Genomic DNA, 20,684 nt, shown 5'->3' with positions numbered 1-20,684 from the left:
ATAACCTTGTTTTAGGTGGCCTATAAAGGAGTTGAACTGCCTGTCTCTTCATGTGCTATTCTCAGGAGTGCAGAGAGGAAGTAAGCTGGTAGGGATGATAATCTTTAATAGATGACAAGCGACTGGAGGACCTCATGGAAAGAGTGTGCCAAACATAATTGCTCCCTGTATTCAGCTTTCTGAAGTCTGAGTTTGTCATTCTGACTAATTTGGGGGGTGATAGATGGTCCTCTAAGAAGACAGAACATTTTGGAGGTTTTGCGTAGATGAGCGTGAAACGTTGGGTGTGGGCGGGGACAGTTACTTCAGCCCCTTCGACCCACCCAGAGCAACCAGAGTGGAAGATCAAGCTCTTAGTTCAAAGGTCTTCAGAGATGAATGAGCTGGAGTTCCCCAGCCACACCACAAGAGAAGCCCCAAGTAGGAAGAAAGGGGGAAACATTGTGGGTGAGTGACATTGAGGCTTTTCACCCAGTCCTCCCACCGCACTGGGCATTTCCTCCAGAGGCACCACATAGACAGTGAGCACCGTGGGCTGTGCTTTTGCTGCCCTCAAATGGTTTCAGCTATTTTCTGATTAAGATGGAGAAAGGTTCAATGACTAAGTGAGGTGTAGAGGGGGTTGGCTGGAGCAGTGATGGGCCTCCTGTAGGGACATTCCAACCACGAAGTTAAGGGGAAGGGAGCTAAAAGCCAGTGGGAGGGAAGAAGATGAAAGTACATGAGATCCAGGGTGGTAGGATGCTTTAGAAACTTTAGAAAACTTTAGAAACAGTTTGATCTAACATTAGATCCCAGAGTAAGATGGAGGAAGGGATTTCTCCTTCACCAGGCTCTTTCTTCCCTTATCTATCTACTTTTGCACCCCTAACTTGTATCGTAGGTCAACAATAAATAATAATGAGAAAATACATATGATAGTGCTTTGTGAACTTTAAAGCCTTAACAATAATAACAACAATAAAGAATAGCATTTATTGAGAGGTACTATATGCAAACACTTTACGTCCATCTTGTTTAATCCTCATAACAATTTTGTGACATAGGTTTTATCATTCCCATTTTACTGATGAGAAAATTGAGGCTTAGGGAAATTAAGGTTAAGGAATATGCCCAAGGATATATAGATAGTAAATTGCAGAGTCAGAATTTGAAGTTTTCTAGCTCTGGAGCCCAAACTATTAACCATTTTGCTATACTGCCTTGCCAAATACTACCCATTAAAGTATTTTCAACTTTACTAAATAAGAGTAAAGGTGACACCAGAAGAATTCAAATTTGATAAACAACGACAATAACCACCTAGTACATGATGAATGAGAACAAATCAATGGAAAATCACTTTAAAGAAGCAAAATGGTACCAGGCCAAAAGCAGGAACCCTGGGCCCTCAAGTGCCTCCTTCCCAGGCAGGTTTCTAGGGTGGCCTCACTCATCCCAGGTCTACATGAAATGCCCAGAGCTGGGAGTGCCCATCTCTCAGTTTCACTGCCTCACAGGCTTTGCTCTGTTTTCCTGCTGTTGCTCCCAGAGATACTGTCTGGCCTTGGGGTTTAACCCCGCTCAATTGAGCTCAGGCTTCCTTTCTTCAAGCACATGGCCCTGCTTACAGAGGCCGCTCACCCTGAAGGAGTGGGGAGTACTTGGCAGGCAGAATTATAACTAATATTTTCCCAAATGTGCTAGCTATGCTCCTGAGCTTTCATAGCCTCCCCACAGTTAAATTATTAGGCCCATTTCTTTAGTTTCTTAAAGAACTTTGTCAAGGGACTTGGAAGACCTTCCCTCCAGCCTGAGTTAGGGACATTTGAGCTGTGCTACTCAATGTCTAACTAAAGAGAATTCCTGTCGGTTAATAGCCAGCTACCGTCCCAGGATTGAGCTAGAACATCTGATGCCTTTCCTATCTTCAGGAGAGTCCTTCTATCTGGGTCATTAACCTAGCGGTTAGGGGCAGAGTCTCTGCCTGACCTTCCACTGCGTCCGACATATCTTGCCACTGACTCCCCAAGATGAACAGTCAAGATTTCATCACACATAGGACTCTGGTACCTGTCTCCGACATGCTCACAGATAGGAAATGGATCCAAGAGAAAGGTTAAAGAGCAGGCTCTAAGGAAGAGGAGTCCAAAGAAATCATTCCACATGGACTTGGGAGTTTTGCATCTGTTCATGTTAATCATCTTTCTGGCACTATGGGCCAGGTAGAGACCTAGACCCAGCCAGTGCTGCAGCACGGGAGTGCCCTTGGGAGAAGATCTACACATCCTGCACAGAACAGCGCGCCTCGCATTCAATCCTCTCACCCCTGAGATGGGCACACTAACTAGTTCTCTGTCCCATCCTTCTCTTCCACTTCCATATCTATTCATGATTGTGAATTACCTGGATAAATTTCTCAAGACTTTTGGCCTAGTTGTACTATGAGCTAATAATCTTGAAATCTAATTTTGAATTTGACCCAGGTTTACTTTCTAGTTGCAGTTCAGTATTATTTTTACCCAAGCTGGATGTTCACACTGGCCAAATTAACCAGATAATTGCTAACACTCTAGTTTATGCTGTTTAGAAGTAACAGGAGATTGAGGAAATGGCCTAAAAACAATTAATCCGGCAAAACTAGTCCAAAAACTTTTTTAAAAGGCCAACCTGAGTTATTCAATTTTATTTAAAAACTGACAAACCTACACTTCACTTCATACTCATAGACTGCATCATAAATTGTATTTCTAAGACCACTGAATTAGTGATAAGAGGCTGATCAGGATATTGCAATTATCTTCAGTATGATCAACTAGTTCAAAGTGAGCATTTTGATGCTGTGTGTCATGGGGGCTCAGTGTGTGGAATGGTCAGTTTTTAATCTTTCAGACCTGGCCTCACTCATGGATTCAGTAGGTACTTCCTTAAAACCTGCTTAGCCTTATAAAGGGATCTTTAGGCTAAACCAAGAGATAGTATAGTATGAAGAAATGGGCCTGGGCTTTGAAGGAAGACAAAGCTAGGTCCAAATCTTGGGGCTTCTACCCATGAGCCACATGGTCTTGGACCTTGCACCATCTCAGTGTCACCTTCTTTATCTGTAATAATTGTGGTGGGAGGAGGAAGCTTATTTTCAAAATTGACGTGAGGACTAAAAATTAAATGATAGTGTGTAGATTAGACATGTAATTATATAAAGTACCAAGTATATGGTTGGTAGTCAGAGCAAGTGCAAACTTCCCTTCCCTAATATTAACTTATAAATAATTTTTTTAAAAAACAAGAAATTAGGCCGGGCACAGTAGCTCACGCCTGTAATCCTAGCACTCTGTGAGGCCGAGGCGGGTGGATCGCTCAAGGTCAGGAGTTTGAGACCAGCCTGAGCAAGAGCGAGACTCCGTCTCTACTAAAAAATAGAAAGAAATGATCTGGACAACTAAAAATATTATATATTGAAAAAATTAGCCGGGCATGGTGGCGCATGCCTGTAGTCCCAGCTACTCGGGAGGCTGAGGCAGGAGGATCACTTGAGCCCAGGAGTTCGAGGTTGCTGTGAGCTAGGCTGACGCCACGGCACTCTAGCCCGGGCAACAGAGTAAGACTCTGTCTCAAAAAAAAAAAAAAAAAAAAAAAAAACAAGAAATTATTTCATATCACTCTGAGAATAAATATGTAAATAGAGGGGCTAATATGTGATAGAAACTCAATAAATCCTTATCAAATAATGGATAGATTCTGGATATTTCAAAACAGGATCGCAAAACAGACAAAGCACCGATGATCACTAACATGCTTCACAAGTAGAATTGAGAGGCTAGCTCACCTCCAAACACCTCCTCTCTCACTTGCTTAACATTCCCATTACCAAGGTCATGACATAGAGAGCTTCATTCATTCATTCAACACACACGGATTGAAAATCCTACTGTGCATCGGTTGTGGGGTTACAAACACTAAGTCACATGTCCCTCTTCTGCGAAGGTTCATAATTTATAGAGAAACTAAACGTGGAAACAAAATGGTTACTATAGGGTGTGTTAACTGCATCGATCAACAAAATTAAGGGCATTTACCCCAGAAGTTTATAGTTAAGGTGCATAAATGTTATTCATAAAGGAGGCTTCTAAGCCTCTTCCACTCATGTATTAGTAAAAATTATACTGATAAATTCAAAAGCCTTAGGTTTTGGCTTTATGCTTTTCCTTTCCCTAGAATACTCTTCTCTCCCTGGAAATCCACTCATCCTTCAACATGCAATTTAATGTTACACTTCCAGATCCCTATCTCCTTTCTACTCTCAACACATCTTGTGATTGTCAACCCTGGCTATTCAGTCAGACCCTTGAGGAAAGTTTAGAAATTTTCTATATTTGAGTCTCATCCAGATTTACTAAATTAAGTGGTATACAAGCATCTGTAGTTTTACAGACTTCACAGGTGGTTCTAATTCTGGGGATGAGCATCACTGATTATAGCACTAATTGTATTATAGCATAAGCAAAATATGAATTACTAGAGTGTCAAAACTATAGCTCTTTTATTTTGTTTCCCCAGTTTGTAGCATGTCGTAAGCATTCAGCAAAAGTTTGTTGAAGACATTGAATGAATTAGCAAGCAGATACATCTGAAAAGTGTATGATGTGGCAGAGTAACTTTTAATGAAGGACTCATTCTAGGTGGGCAGGAGAGGAGTGGTGGGGTGGGTGACATTGAATGAGGTGCGAGTCTAGAAGGGAAGCCTACAGTAACCCTAGTTTAGGGTCTTGGGGCATTATAAAGAAAGAAGTGGATGCTAAAGTCCAACTTGGCCTAGTCTACATTCCCTTGACATAAGGTTGCCCCACAGTAGAATAGGATGACATGTGAATAACCTAGTCTAGGACTGTATCAGGTCAGCCCTAGACTAGAAGGACTGAATCTAGTCAGACATTGTATCAAGTGCACTTCATGCAAAATAAAAGAGTCTGACCAGAAGGAATTTAAAATCCAGTTAAGATCCACGAAACAAATGAAAAGCATTCACAGAACAACACAGCAATTGACTTAATTGTTACTACTTGCTCAGTGCTCTCTACATGGTAGTCTTTAAGCACTTTACAAACATGACAATAAAAAATGATTACTATTACCGTTGGTGAAGAAATGTAGGCTTGGAAAGACTAAGTAATTTGTTCAAGGTTACATAGCCAGTAAGTTTTGGAAACCACCTTTGGATCCAGGTTTGGCTGACTCCAGAAACTGCTTTTGTGCACTACTTAGCAGACAGTCTCCACCTCAGATCTCTTCTATATAGCCCCAGCCCAAGTGATTATCTAAAATCATATGGCAAATTTTACTGTGTCCTCAAGGCTTACAACCTGTCCCCAGCTCTTTGCTACCTTATAGAACGTGTTAAAAAAAATGAGGTATCTGGCAGAACCAAGTACAGAGATAACTGAGTTAAGTGAGGTTGATGTTGGTTTCCCAAAACGGTGAGTTTACCTGAAGTTTACTTGAAGGAAGTAAGGAATATGGAGGAGAAAGAACAAGGCAACTACTAAATCTAGAACTGGAATGCTTGAAAGGAAAAAACCCAGATTAACTTCTGTATGTACCAAAACCATTATTTCCAACTTCTCATGAGCATGCACACACACACACACACACACACACACACATACACACACACAATCAGAGAAACGGTGAGATTCTAAATACTAATTTTTCACCAAATAGAATAGTAAAGTTAGAAAGATACATTTTACCAAAGGTGAGTGGTTTTTACTCAGAACACTTCTGACACCAAATATGTGAGGTTTTTTTCTCACATCAACCAATTCTCCAACTCTCTGGAAACCAACTGGGTGCCCAACAATTCAATTCCATTCTAACACTAACTAGTCAGAGTCAGCATCAGACTCCGCAGGCGTAAGGGCTCCGTGCCACAAGACTGCCCTCCCTTCAAATGCCAGGCACAATGTCAGATCAGCCGTACTTCCCATCCTCCCCAGCTTTATTAAGGTTTAATTGACAAATAAAACTATATATATTTATAATGTACAGTGTGAGGTTTTGATATATGTGTACATTGTGAAGCAATTAAATCAAATTAATTAACGTGTCTGTACATATAGTACTTTTTTGCCGTGAGATTTAAGGTCTACTGGCTCAGCAATTTTCAAGTATACAATACAGTATTATTAATTATAGTCACCATGCTGTACAATAGATCTCCAGAATTTATTCATCCTGTCTAAATGAAAGTTTGTATCCTTTGACCAACATCTCCCCAGCCCCCATGCACCCCGTTTCCCCTCACCCACAGCCCCTGGAAACCACCATTTTACTCTGCACTTCTGTGAGTTCACTTTTTTAGGTTCCACATATAAGTGAGATCATGTAGCATTCATCTTTCTGTGCCTGGCTTATTTCACATCCTCCAGGTTTATCCATATTGTCACAAATGGCAACATTTTATTCTTTTTTAAGGCTGAACAATATCACACACACACACACATGCCACATTTTCTTTATCCATTTGGACACTTAGGTTGATTCCATATTTTCGCTGTTGTTTAATGCCATAATGAATATGGGAGTGCAGCTAACTCTTCAACATACTGATTGCATTGCCTTTGGATATAGATCCAGAAGTCTATTGCTGGATCGATCATATGGTAGTTCTATTTTTAATTTTTGAGGAACCTCCTTACTGTTTTCCATAATGGCTGTGCCAATTTACATTCCTACCAATAGTGTGCAAGAGTTCCCTTTTCTCCACTTCCTCACCAACACTTATTGTAACTTGTCTTTTTGATAATAGCTAAAACAGGTGTGAGGTGATATCTCATTGTGGTTTTAATTTGCATTTTCCTGATAGTGATGTTGACCATTTTTCGTATACCTGTTGGCCATTTTTATGTCTGCCTTTGAGAAATGTCTATTCAGGTCTTTTGCCCATTTTTTAATTGGGTAATTTGTGTTTCTTCTATTAAGTTGAGTTCCTTATATATTTTGAATATTAACCCCTTATCAGATATACGGTTTGCAAATATTTTATCCTATTCCATAGGTGATTTCCTATTTCATTTTCTGCCTGTAGGTTGTCTTCTTTAGATCGTTTCCTTTACCATGCAGAAGACTTTTAGTTTGCTGCAGTCTCATTTGTTTATTTTTGCTTTTGTTGCCTGTGCTTTTGGGGTCATATCCAAAAAATCATTGCCCAGGACAATGTCAAGAAGCTTTTTCCCTATGTTTTCTTCTTCTTAGTTTTATAGTTTCACGTCTTATCTTTAAGTCTCTAATTCATTTTCAGTTGATTTTTTTGTATATGGTGAGATAAAGGTTCACCTTCATTCTTACGTGTGGATACCCTGTTGTCCCAACACCACTTATTGAAGAGATTGTCCTTTCATCACTGTGTGCTCTTGGCAAGATCAATTGACCATAAATGTGTGGATTTATGTCTGGGCTCTCTAGTCTGTTCCATTGGTCTGTATGTCTATTTTTGTGCCAGCACCATGCTGTTTTGTACTTCTGTACGACCATCTATAAATCAGGGATTCCCACAACACCCTCCTCAGGTTCGATAATTTGCTAGAATGGCTCACAGAACTCAGGAAGGCACTTACATTTGCCAGTTTATTATAAAGGATACAAATAAACAGCCCCAGGTGAGAGGTACATAGGGCGAGGTCCAAAAGAGTCCCAAGCACAAGAATTTCTGTGCCGTGGAGTTGCGGTGTGCCACCCTCCTGGCATGTGGATATGTTCACCACCTGGGAAGCTGTCTGAACTCCATAGTTTACAGGTTTCTATGAAAGGTTCATTAAGTAGACGTGATTGATTAGATCATTGGCCATTGGTGATTGAAGCCAGTCTCCAGCCCCTCTCCCCTCCTCAGCCATCAGTCATGTCATTAGCATATAAAAGATACTCTTAGCTTTATCAATCCCAGAGACTGCAAGAGTTTTAGGAGCTGTGTGTCAGGAACTGGGGTCAAAGACCAAATATTTATTTTTTATAGTACCACAAAGGGTATCTTTACAGAGAAAGAATGTCGCTTTTTGTTTTCTGGCGAGGTTGTTAAGCATGAGGAAATCATTCTAAAATCTGAGACAGAAAGTTCATATAAACAACTGAAACAGAACAGGTTTAAATGTGTGTTGACTTCAACTTATGATGCACATCCATTCAGATGTTACCCTTGCACATTCACAAGGTACGTTTGATGCCTGTGCTGTGAATAAAGAGTAGTCTGGGAGGCTCTGCAGCTCTTAGCAGTTTGTTCTGCACTTGGAGTTCGTATTTCCTTCCTCACTTTTTATGTTACATGGACTTGTCTCATGATGGCACCATTGTGACATGTATACAGGCAGGTCACATTCTACTCAACTGTTGTCTGCTTAAAGCCTTTGATGAACTGGACCCAAAATTTACCTATTCCCCCCATCCCCAACTTTAGAATGGCAGGCAAATGATGAGGCTTTGCCACAGGAAATTCTAACTTTATTGTTACTGCCATTGCTTCAGTTATGATTGACAACTTACACATACAAGACTGGTGAGCAGCTTTGTATTGTTTAACCCTGTTTTACAATCATCATGGCTACTGTTTCTGTATTATTGTTGTTATGGAAACTTATACTACTTTATTGCTAACTACTTCTTATTTTGTTTTTTTTTAAATTTTAGTTGGATTTTCTTTTTTGAGTTTCTTTTCAATTGTCTTATTCTTTAATGTGTATGATTTAAATGTGTATGCCTGAAACACTGTTGAAAAAAATGTTAGTTTTACATTTGAATGGCTGGTGAATAACATAATTTTAGTTGACATTTATTAAAACAAATATCGGAGAAGAGTGTGTTCTTGTGGGTTTATATGAAATTGGTTTTCTTGAGTCATTATATTCACATAACATGTGAATAGACTAAACAAAAGCATTCCTGAGCTTAAAAATTCACAGCAAGTCCATGTCACTCACTAAATATTTATTGAGCATTTTCTCTGGGCCAGATCCATACGAGGTAGAGCTCACAGGACATGACAAGATGTTGTGTGCCTAGAGTCAAGAAGAGAGCAACAATAGGCCCTAACACTCTTCTGCTTAAAATATGTGGAGGGCCTCAGGTCCAAATTGATAATATTCCTTTCCCACCCAGATACAGGCTGAAGGAATCCCAAAAGGAGAAAAGATGCTTTAAGCCCCCATAATATGCAGAAATGAAAAAAGAAAAAAAGAGGCTTTAAGATACTGGGCTATGCCTTTGACCCTCCATTTTTACCTCTTTGCTCTTAGTACTTTGAGTTCATGTTTCATATTAATTATTCCTGGATTTTCCTCTCAGCATTGAATTAATACTGGCTTTGTCCCCGGGCCCTCACTTTCGGATCCTTTCAGTTTCATTCTATGCACCTTATGGGGGGAGTCTAACCCTACCCATAACCAGACCCAGCTTCTGGAAATATAATCCCAGAATTGCATCCTAGACCCCACTTGCCTAGGAGTTTGGACGTGTTCCTTAGCTTTGAAGTTAAAATTCCTTACTATAGTACACAAGCCCCTGTTAGATCTGATACCCACTCATTCTTCTAGCTTCATCTCTTGCCATTCCTCAACTCGTATATTATGTTCCAGTCCTACTGAATTTCTTGAGCAGTTTCTGGAGCAAGTAATTTTATTTCCCATCTCAGTGTCATTACATGTGGCATGTTTCATCTCATAAAGAGCCCTCATTCCACCCCCAATTCTCCAGCTACCCCCTTCTCTTCACCTCAAGACTGGTTTCAGGGGCCCCATCTCCCAAGAAGTCCCAGTCTGACTTAGATGCCTCTCCTCTAAGCCATAGCACTTACTACACTACAGCAATTGCTTTACTTATCTGTCTCCTACCTATTCCCAAATTTTGAAAGAGGGTAACATGTATTATTAGACTTTCTATCCTACCTCCGGCCCATGATAGGGACTCATTAAGTGACTACTGAGTAAATCAGTGAATTAATGAATGAAAGAAGGTGTAGTATGAATTGTCAACAAACAATAGTCCTATACTACAATCTAACAGGGCAGGTGAGAAGTAGAAAGATCAATCGAAAAATAACGTATTTTTCTATTTATGTATATATTTTTTCCTAAATATGAACAAAAGTCTAATAAGTGTGAATTGCTGAATCAAGATCTACCCAAAACCAATGGTCAAGTCAGTCAAATACAGAATTCATCAATGGATTAATAATTACTGAATATCTATTAGGTGAAAATCACTGATTAATCTATAAGGGTGTCATAATTTAGTGAGCGGGCATATACGAAAATAACCCTCAGACAGGGCAGATTGTGATAATCATATTAGAGATCCGGACAACCTTCTGTGAGATTTTGATGAATAAAAAGATTGATTCTGATCAGAATTAATCAAGTCAACAACTTGTGGAATGGACACAGGCTGTGAAAATCAAGGCCACCAGCTAATCAATGTCAGACTAAACGATGGATTGAGAAATATCTCTTACTTTTCAGCTGGTTGTTTTGCTTTGCAATGTCCTTAAGCTCTGAGTGGCAGGAAGTGAGAAAGTAGAAGGAAGTGTAGCAGGACCCAGAGGAAAGGAATTTTTTTCTTGCTAAAGAAGCAAGTGAAGTGGAACCACAGGGAGGAGAGAAAGAGCTAAAGATCGTTTTGCTTATGGGTGTAGCATTTTCTTGAGTCTCCAGTTCTAAGAATAGAGAAAGCAAAAAAGAAAAGAGAACCAACAATGGATCCAAAGGAAAACTAAGCATCGAAATAAGGAGAAAACAAAGAGCAAGGAAGCAGAAATGCCTTGTTCACATAGACACTGTGTTGTAGTATCACGGGTTATGAAATGTTCATACGGGGAGCACTTTAGTGATGATACAAATAAAAAGGTGGAGGAGGCATGGTTGTAGATAGAAATCCAATGGAAAAAAGTTTGCTATTATGGTTATTGTTAGAAATTTTCACAAATTGTCCCACTGTCTCTATTAATACACAGCGGGGAATCGAAAGCCCACCTCATTTGAAGATTGATGTGGCTGTGTGGCTTGCTTTGGCCAATAAAATGTGAGGGGAAGTGACAGACAGCAGAGTGAACGAGAAGTACCTTTCAGCCTCTGAGATTTCGGTGTCAGTATAAGCTAACCCGTCTACGCTAATACAATTACCCAGAAAGGAAGAGAGAGTTAACATTTCTGTAAAAAAAAAATTGTGGGACAGGTGAAAGGAGTACTGTAAGAGTTGGATTTAAGTTAGGAATAATAAAATGTAAAGCTGAAATAGAATAGCTGAGAATTATGAAAAGACTTAAGATTTTTTTATTCCAGTAATTTATCTGTACATCTTTCTCTGTATAATATTCTCCTTCATACACAGCATCTGCTTTTATGGTTTCAACTACTGCTTCAATATGAATGATTAAAAACTCCATATATCTGACCAGGTGCAGTGGCTCACATTTGTAATCTGAGCACTCTGGGAAGCCAGGCTGGGAGGACTGCTTGAGCTCAGGAGTTCGAGACCAGCCTGAGCAAGAGCAAGACCTGATCTCTACCAAAAATTGAAAAATTAGCCAAGCATCTTGGCACGCACCTGTAGCGCCAGTACGTGGGAGGCTGAGGCAGGAGGAGCACTTGAATCCAGGAGTCAGAGGTTGTTGTGAACTACAGTGACGCCACTGCACTCTACCCAGGGCAACGGAGTGAGACTCTGTCTCAAAACAAACAAACAAAACTCTATATACCTATTAATACTCATAATTCCTAACTGCCAACAAAAATATGCTCATTTTAAAAGACTGCTAGTAAAACTGTTCAGACATGTTCATGTCTAAAAATGACACTGTAGAACTCCCAAAAGACCAAATCTTTCCCCCCAGAATACCTTTCCCCTTTCTGTTAAAAATCTCCACTCAGGCCTTGGTGGTTAAATTAAATCACTTTCTCTTTTTATTCTTCTTTATTCGATTTCTTCTTCAAAATGCCTCTTAGATTGACTGCTTTCTCTTTACTCACATCTCAGCTACCCTAGCCCAAACTTACTTAACTTATACCTGGACCACTACCATAAATTCGTCTCCTCCCTCCAATATATTCTCCCATCCATACATCCTACCCACTGTTCCCAGACTAACTTTCCCTCTTCAAGGATCCACTGCAACCCCTCAGCCTCGTGTCCAACAGCATCCTCCGTAACATGCCCATCCAGCCCTCCCACTGCTCACCAGCTGCTGTGTTCAGGCTGGTGTGTGTGCTGTGCTGTAAGCCGCTCTTCTCATACCTCCCTCCTTACTTTAACAATGTTTTCATCTCCAACTCCGCAAGTGTTCTCGCTTTCATCTTTCCAGTTAAAAATCCCACACATCTTTAAGGCTTATCTTAAATTCCTTTTCTTTTTTTCTTTCCGGAAGACTTACCCAACAAATCCCACCCAAACAGATCTCTACCTTTCTCCACCCACATAGCACTTAGTCACAGAGTTTAAAGTTCTCTTAGAAGTCGTATAGAAGAATGCTTCAATTTTATAGCTGAGGTTGTGAGACTTGGCCAGTCCTGCACCTAGTTAGTGACAACTAAAACTAGAATCCAGATGTCTTGAATTTAGTTTCTTTCCCACTACACTTGCTATAATTTGGGTGTTTGTCCTCCCAAACCTCATGTTGAAATTTGATCTCCAATATTGGAGGTGGGGCCTAATGGAAGGTGTTTGGGTCATGGGGGCATAACCCTCATGAATAGATGACTGCCTTCCCTGGGGTGGGGTGTGTGTGTGAGTGAGTTCTCATTCTTATTAGTTCCCATTCAGAGCTGGTTGTTAAGAAGAGCCTGACCCCTCCCTCCCCTCTCTCTTGCTTCCTCTCTTGCCAAATGATCTCTGCAAGGCCAGCTCCCCTTCACCTTCCACCATGAGCGGAAGTAACCTGAGGTCCTCACTGGATGCCCAGTCTTGAACCTTCCAGCCAGCAGAACCGTGAGCTAAATAAACTTCTTTGTAAATTACTCAGCCTCAGGTATTTCTTTATAGCAACATTAAACAGACTAAGACAACAACTTATTGCCTTTTCTTTACTAACTACAATGTATTAATATTTTAGAATTTAATGCTATTCAATCTTGCATTTTGTTTAATGTTTATAAATCATGTATCCCTGATTAAATTATAAGCAGTTTAGGAATGATGACACAGTGTAGAGTACATACCAGGTGACAAACCATTATTTTTGGGTATCGAAGGCTGAAGTTCAGAGAAAGGTTGAGATGCAGGGCCAAGCCATTAAACTAATAAGTTTTGGAACAATTGGGAATCAAAGCTGGGAACACAAATCAAACCATAGAAGAAAAGTAAAGACAGTAATTTAAGGCCAGGAGCTTAGAAAACCAGAATCAGGAGAAATTAGGCAGAGTCCAAAGTACAAACTCCTTGGTTGAATTATAGATAATCAGAGAGACGCAGATAAATAATGACGGGTCCCTACCCACCCCCTAGAATAGGGGGTACAAGGAGAAAGACAGAAAAGAGACTCTCACCAGAGTCCCCACATGTCTCCTCTGTCTAGCTAGAGAAGGTGACCGTAAAAGGGGACGCCAAGCATGAGGAAGCCTGATTTTGTTTTCATTTGAGCATATTATGGGGGTACAAATGTTTAGGTTATGTATATTGCCCTTGCCCCACCAGGGTCAGAGCTTCAAGCGTGTCCATCCCCCAGACGGTGCACACCTCACCCATTAGGTGTGAAAACACTCTTCCCCCGCCAGCTCCCCGACACCGGATGAATGTTACTACTATATGTGTGCTTAAGTGTTGATCAGTTAATACCAATTTGATGGTGAGTACGTATGTGGTGCTTGTTTTTCCATTCTTGGGATACTTCACTAAGTAGAATGGGCTCCAGCTCTATCCAGGATAATGCAAGAGGTGCTAGATCACCATTGTTTTCTGTGGCTGAGTAGAACTCCATGGTATACATATACCACATTTTATTAATCCACTCATGTATTGACGGGCACTTGGGTTGTTTCCACATCTTTGCAATTGTGAATTGTGCTGCTGGAAGCCTGATTTTTAATTACAGAAGGTCTCGCCAACCAGAGAGGGGCTGAGCAGGGAGACCAGAGCTACTCCAACCCAAAAGGCAATCGATGCTCTTAGTTGGCTGTTGGCACCCTCCCCACACACACATGCTTATCTCCTAGGTGCTCCAGCTGCAGGCCTCAGAGTGCTGGTTTGTCAGGTGCCATCTTTCCTGAGCCCTGGCCCAGGCCCCTGGACTGAGGCCTATGCCTCTTTACCCCTGTCCTGGCTGCAGGACAATGGATCCAGTCTACCAGTGATGGACTTTGCGCACCTACACTGACTCCCTATATTTTGTTAACATGAACAGCTTAGCATAGGCTATACAAGATACAAGATATTGCATGCTTTTACCCCACCTTTCCTTTCCAGTTTTACTTCCCACTGTATCCCTTCACCTATCTTATGTTACAGCCACACGGGCAACCGCCATTCCTCACACACAATCCAGATTTTCATGCCTCCATGTCTTTGTCTGTGCTATTCCCTCTGCGTACAGTGTTCCTGTTCCCTTGCCACTCTGTGTCTGACTAACAAAAACTTATTTATGTTTCAAGATCCAACTCTTAGCTCCTGCCTCAGTGAAGTATTCTCATATTCCTCCTAATAAAAAATCATTCCTTTCTCTGGACTCTCAGAATCAGTTACTTGTGTCTTCATTACAGCACTTTAAAAATTCTGCTTTATAGTACAGTATAGTTCTAAAACTTCACTGTATTATACTTAAGCTCCTTGAAAACAGGAGCTATGTTTTAATTTTCACTGTACCCTCACAGAACCTCGACCATCCTGTTGTACATAACACAATTTGAGCTTTTCGAGGAAGATGCGGTCGCAGGTGCAGCGGAGCCCTGGTGTTGCCTCTTCTGCTCCTGACTCAGCGCTGTCCGCTCTCACCCAGGAGCGAGTTGGTCAGAAAGCTGCGCCGCAGCTGTGACTTTTAAAGATACTGGAAAAACACCCGTGGAGCCAGAGGTGGCGATTCACCGAATTAGAATTACCCTCACCAGCCGTGACGTAAAGTCCCTGGAGGAGGTGTGTGCCGACTGGATCAGAGGCGCAAAGGAGAAGAATCTCGAAGTGAAAGGACCAGTTCAGATGCCTACCAAGACTTTGAGAATCACTACGAGAACCACTCCTTGTGGGGAAGGTTCTAAGACTTGGGACCGCTTCCAGATGAGAATCCACAAGCAACTCACTGACTTGCACAGTCCTTCTGTGATGGTTAAGCAGATAACTTTTATCAGTATTAAGCCAGGAGTTGAGGTTGAAGTCACCATTGCAGACGCTTCAGTGTTTTAATAAATTGATTACCAGTTATTAAAAAATACAATTTGAATAAATATGTTGGGCTAAGTCTTAAATTGGTATAGTTTCTTCTATTCTTTATGTTTTAAAAATAGACTATTATTTTTTAAGAGCAGGTTTAAATTCACAGCAAAATTAGGTGGAAAGTACAGAGTTCCCATATATCCACTGCCCCTACACAGGCATGGCCTCCCCCACTATCAAATCCTGCACCAGAGTGGTACATTCATTAAATCGATGAACCTACACTGACACATCCTTACCACCCAAAGTCCTAGATTACATTAGGGTTCACTCTGGGTGCTGTACATATAGGTGGGTTTTGACAACGGATAATGACATGTATCCACCACTGTATCATACAGAGTAGGTTTACTGCCCCAAAGATCTGTGTTCCACCTATTCGTCCCTCCCTTCCCAAGAACCCCTGGGAACCAATGATCTTTCTTACTGTCTCTGTAGTTTTGTCTTTCCAGAATGTCATATAGTTGGAATCATACAGGATGTAGCCATTTTCAGATTGGCTTCTTTCACTTAGTAATATGCATTTGAGTTTTCTTTATGTCTTTTCATGGCTTGATAGCTCATTTCTTTTTAGCGTTGAATAACATTCCACTCTCTGAATGTACCATGGTTTATATATCCATTCACCTACTGAAGGACATCTTGGTTGCTTCCAAGTTTTGTCAATTATGAATAAAGTTGCTACAATATAAATGCAGGTTTTTGTGTGGTCATAAGTTTTCAACTTATCTGAGTAAATACCAAGGAGCCTGATTGCTGGATCATATGGTAAGAAGATATTTAGTTTCGTGAGAAACTTCCAAAATGTCTTCCAAGGTAGCTTTAACAGTTTGCATTTCCGCTGTCAATGAATAAGAGCTCTTGTTTCTCCACATCCTCACCGGCATTTGGTGTCATCAGTATTTTGGATTTTCACCATTCTAATAGGTAGTGGCATCTCATTGTTTTTTTAACTTACAATTCCCTAATGACATACGATGTTGAGTATCTTTTCATAACGCTTATTTGTCATCCATGTATCTTCTTTTGGTGAGGTATTATTCTATATTTTTTACATAATAAATGTAAACACATGCCAATTTTTCAAATAATACAATAGCTCACAAAGTAAAAAGTTGAAGTCTCTCTCCCTCAATCTCACTACCCAAAAGTAATCACTTGGTCTTCTTTCAAGACATTTTTCTATTCATTTACATATCTACATATGTATATTTTTATACACTCAGAAGGTTTTTTTTTTTAATAGTATTTAGGGAGTTACTTTTAAAATATATGTTAAAGGTACTTTATCTTGGACATCTTTCAATGTCAGCAACAGATGCAAAATATATCAGATGATGAATGTGCTGTAAAGTAATTAATCAGTTTCTTAATGGAAATTTAGGTTGTTTTCTTTCTTTTTTTTTAACCTTTAGGCAATTTTGTAATGAATCACCTTGTACAAATACACATCTCTATACAAAAATTCCAGTATTTCTGTGGATAGATTCTTAGAAACAGAGTTGCTGAGTCAAAGATTATATAATTCAACAACACGACAGAAATTGTCCTCAAACTGCCAAACTGTGCACAAAAGAGGCTGTTCCAATTTACACTCCCATCACAGTTTAGTGTCCAGAGAAGCCTTAGGAGTTCCAAATAGGAAACTTGGGGGTTATCTGGGGGAAAGAAGGGGTAAGAAAAAAGCTGGGAGGCCACCTTGCTATCTCCTTTCCTTTTCAACAAGAGCACATCTGCTTTGAGCAATATTATTTCTTGGGCTTAGTTTAAAACTCCTCTTGAGGAGAAGTTTCTGATACTAAACTAAACATCGGAAAACTGTTGAAATAAAAAATTACCTCTTTTGAACACCAACATTATTAACTGATAGGTTATTTAGGAATGTTCTCAGATGCAAGTAAACAGATGACTCAACAATAGCAGATTGAATTAGTTAGGGTACATTTTTCTCACGTATTAATAACATAAATGCAGCTGTTGCATTTGTTTAGTGGCTCAGTGGCCCTTTGGGCTTCTCCATTATGATTGCAAGATGGGACTACTCCAACTCCAGCATCATATCTGTATTCAAGACAGGATGAAGGGGAGATAGTTTGTATCAGTCACTCTGACCCTTTTATCAGAAATGCAAAAGGTCTCCTAGAAGCTCTCCACTCTTCCTATAACTCATTGGCCAGAACTGTTTTTCTGCGCAGCTTCTAAGAGCTGCAAGGGAGGTTGAGAAAAAACCATTTCATTTTTCCAGGAGGAGACAAGCAAAAGACAAGCAGGCTGGGAGTAGATGGGTTAGCCAGACATTAAGTTCTGCCCCCATGTGCTCACGATAATATAGACTAAAGATGCAATTAGAAATAAGATAGTCCTTACCTTTAAGGTGTTAACAGACAGCCATGCAAACCAGTTTTGTTGCATAAATTGATGCAATAAAAACGTTATATGTTCCAATACAGAAAAATGTAAAGGAGATATTAGAGGCCCAAAGGAGAGAATGGTCAATTCTATCTAAAGTGGGGACAGGTGGGAGGAGATTCGGTAAGACTGCATCCCCAAAGTGACATTTAAGCAGAGTCTTGGAAAATGAGTAGGTGTTCACTGGGTGAAGTGTATTCCAGGTAAAGGGAACCGTTTGTGCTCTGAGGCACAAACCCATGGAGTACATTCCAGCAACTGCAAGCAGTTCGTCATGACTAAAGAGGACGTTTGAGGCTAGATAGTGGCAGGGGAGGCCTGATGAGAGATGAGGCTGGAGATTGATGCTGGGGTCAACTCATAGAGGCCCTCCTGTGTCCCACAACAAGGACTCTGGACATCCTTGTGACCCGGTCAGTGTCGTTGAGTTTATGTCTCTTCCACCATCTAGAGCAACCACAAAGTGGAAAGCACGTGAAAAAAGTCCTAAGTACCTGCTTCCTTTGTTGGATTTCCCTCTTTCACCTGGATGCAGCTACACCTTAATTCCAGAGTGGCCTGCACAGCTGCTAGCCCCATGGAGTACTTGTTGGATTAAAACTTGCCACCAACTCCTAAGGGAAGTTACTGTATTTCTCTGGGCCTCAGTTTCTTCCTTTATAAGATAATAATTATTTTTTGTGGAACAAAATTTTACTTTTTTTTTTTTTCAAAATGTTTTCAGATGCATGATTCATGAACATCAGTCTGGTATAAAGGGAAAACAACAACAAAGACTTTTGGGTCAGAAAGACCTGGGTTTGAATCCTGGCTTTCCAAGTGTAACAGAGTGACTGTGTGACAACTTCCTGAACTTTGGTTTTCTCATATATAAAATAGGGACAGTGCACCTATCAGTATCTGATGCATAGTTAGTGCCTAATAAGTAACAATATTTTTACATTATTTTAAAAATTTACATCTACACTATAAGGTAGGTGGAATAGGCCTAATGTTACCCTAAAGTTGAAGATCCAGAGGCTTTATAGACATTGGTTTACCGAAAGAGCAGCCAGCTAGGTAAGTGGTAGACATGGGCTCAAATCCACATTCTGATTCTGAAGTTAGCACTCTTTCCACCAAGCTGGCAGCTTCTTTCCTCCAAGTGATAGGATGGGATTCAGATCTCTATGATGCCTGTCAAGTGAATGATTTTATGAATATATTAGATAGCTCAACACCTTTCTCATATCTGAGAGCTCAGGGAGCAGACAGGCCTGAGTTACCTCATGCTTTATAATGATTCCTGAACGTGTGACTGGGAGGCTCTAGCCCCATGTCTGGCTTTTGCATGACCATAACCTGCCAGGAGAGGGGGCTCATACTGACTCCATGCTGAGGTTACAGATGTCCTGGTGACTTCAAGGACTGCAGCACCAGGGGGAAGAGGAAGGGTGGGGCTTCCCTTGTTATGGGTAATGACTACACAGCTTTCTGGGAAGCTTGTAATAAGGCAAATTTTAGGAAAAAAAACATCACTATTTAAAAAAAAGATGGGATCATGAAACAGAAAGAAATGACCTTTACCAAGAGGAAGTAGAAAGAAAAAAAGAGGAAGTGGCTAGAACAAGGAAGACAAGGAAATTTGTCACAACAGGGTAGGTTTTGTTAATGCTGCACTTTTATTTAAATAGAAGGTAGACAAATAAAATATTTTTAGACTGGTACTGCAGGAAGATAAGAATGGAATAAATACTTTAAAGAAATATTCTGAGAACAGAATTAGCATGTGTCCTCTTGAGAGTTATTTTTCTATTATGTCTCAAAAAATATTAACCTGCTGTATATCCAAACTCTGTGTTAGACACTAGGGGTATGGAAATGAACAATTGAGTTCCTGATCTCAAAGAATGGTCAGTACAGCAGAAGAGACAAATGATCAGGCAATTCCAGGAAAGGCTGCTACATTCTATGCACTTCTTGCTAATAATATAGGACAGAGGGGGACATTCTTAAATCACACTGGGGGCAAGGTCAAGGAATAGTTATGATAATTATAGATAATGTTTTGGTGAGCACTTATCACCTGTGAGGAAAACTGCTAAATGCTTATGTGGATTATCTCATTCGAGCCTCATCGTAATGTGGATACTATTCTGTTATTTTCATTCTGTATGTATGAAAACAGACTTAGAGAGATGAAATGACGTATTCAAGATCATTTCTAAGTGGTGGGGTGAGGAAAAGCCCAAGGAGAAAACTTGGGCTAAGTGAATAATAATAATAAAAAAAAACCCACCAAGGCCGAATGTGGTAGCTCATGCCTATAATCCTAGCATTCTGGGAGGCCGGTGTGGGAGGATTGTTTGAGCTCAGGAGTTCAAGACCAGCCTGAACAAGAGTGAGGCCCAGTCTCTACTAAAAATAGAAAGATTAGCTAGGCACTCTGGCACAGGCCTGTAGTCCCAGCTACTCGGGAGGTTGAGGCAGGAGGATCGCTTGAGCCCAGGAGTTTGGGGCTGCAGTGAGCTATAATGAAGCCACTGCATTCTACCCAGGGCGACAAGAGTAAAACAAAACAAAACACCACCAAAAAAAAAAAAAAAAAACCAGAATTGAAAGGGAAGAAGGATGGTGAAAAGGGGAAATAGGAGAGGATATTCCGTGCAGAAATAACAATAGAAAAGAGTTTCATCAGCAAACAAGAGCAGGCCGCAACTGAAGAGTCACAAGTTGTTCAACGTTACTGGAGTGTTTAACGCATGTGGGAGAGTAGAAAGAATCGAAGTTAGGATAACAAGCATGGGTCAGATCACAATGGGTTGACCATGTCCTGCAAGAGTTTGGACTTTATTCTGACACTGCTGAAGGATGAAATAAGGAGAACAGAATAATAATGATGATGACGATAATAATAATAT

General features: G+C 40.4%; 1 pseudogene; it reads left to right on the top strand.

The window, feature by feature from the left end:
- Positions 1-266: 266 nt before the first annotated feature.
- LOC105808212 lies at positions 267-15,345 on the top strand (annotated as a pseudogene).
- The last annotated feature ends 5,339 nt before the right edge of the window (positions 15,346-20,684 follow it).

This window comes from Propithecus coquereli, unplaced genomic scaffold (genome assembly GCF_000956105.1).
Source record: "Propithecus coquereli isolate 6110/MARCELLA unplaced genomic scaffold, Pcoq_1.0 Scaffold170, whole genome shotgun sequence".
In the NCBI taxonomy this organism is placed as follows: domain Eukaryota; kingdom Metazoa; phylum Chordata; class Mammalia; order Primates; family Indriidae; genus Propithecus; species Propithecus coquereli.
The sequence above is the reverse complement of the archived record's forward strand: the minus strand, read 5'-3'. Positions and strand labels throughout refer to the sequence as shown.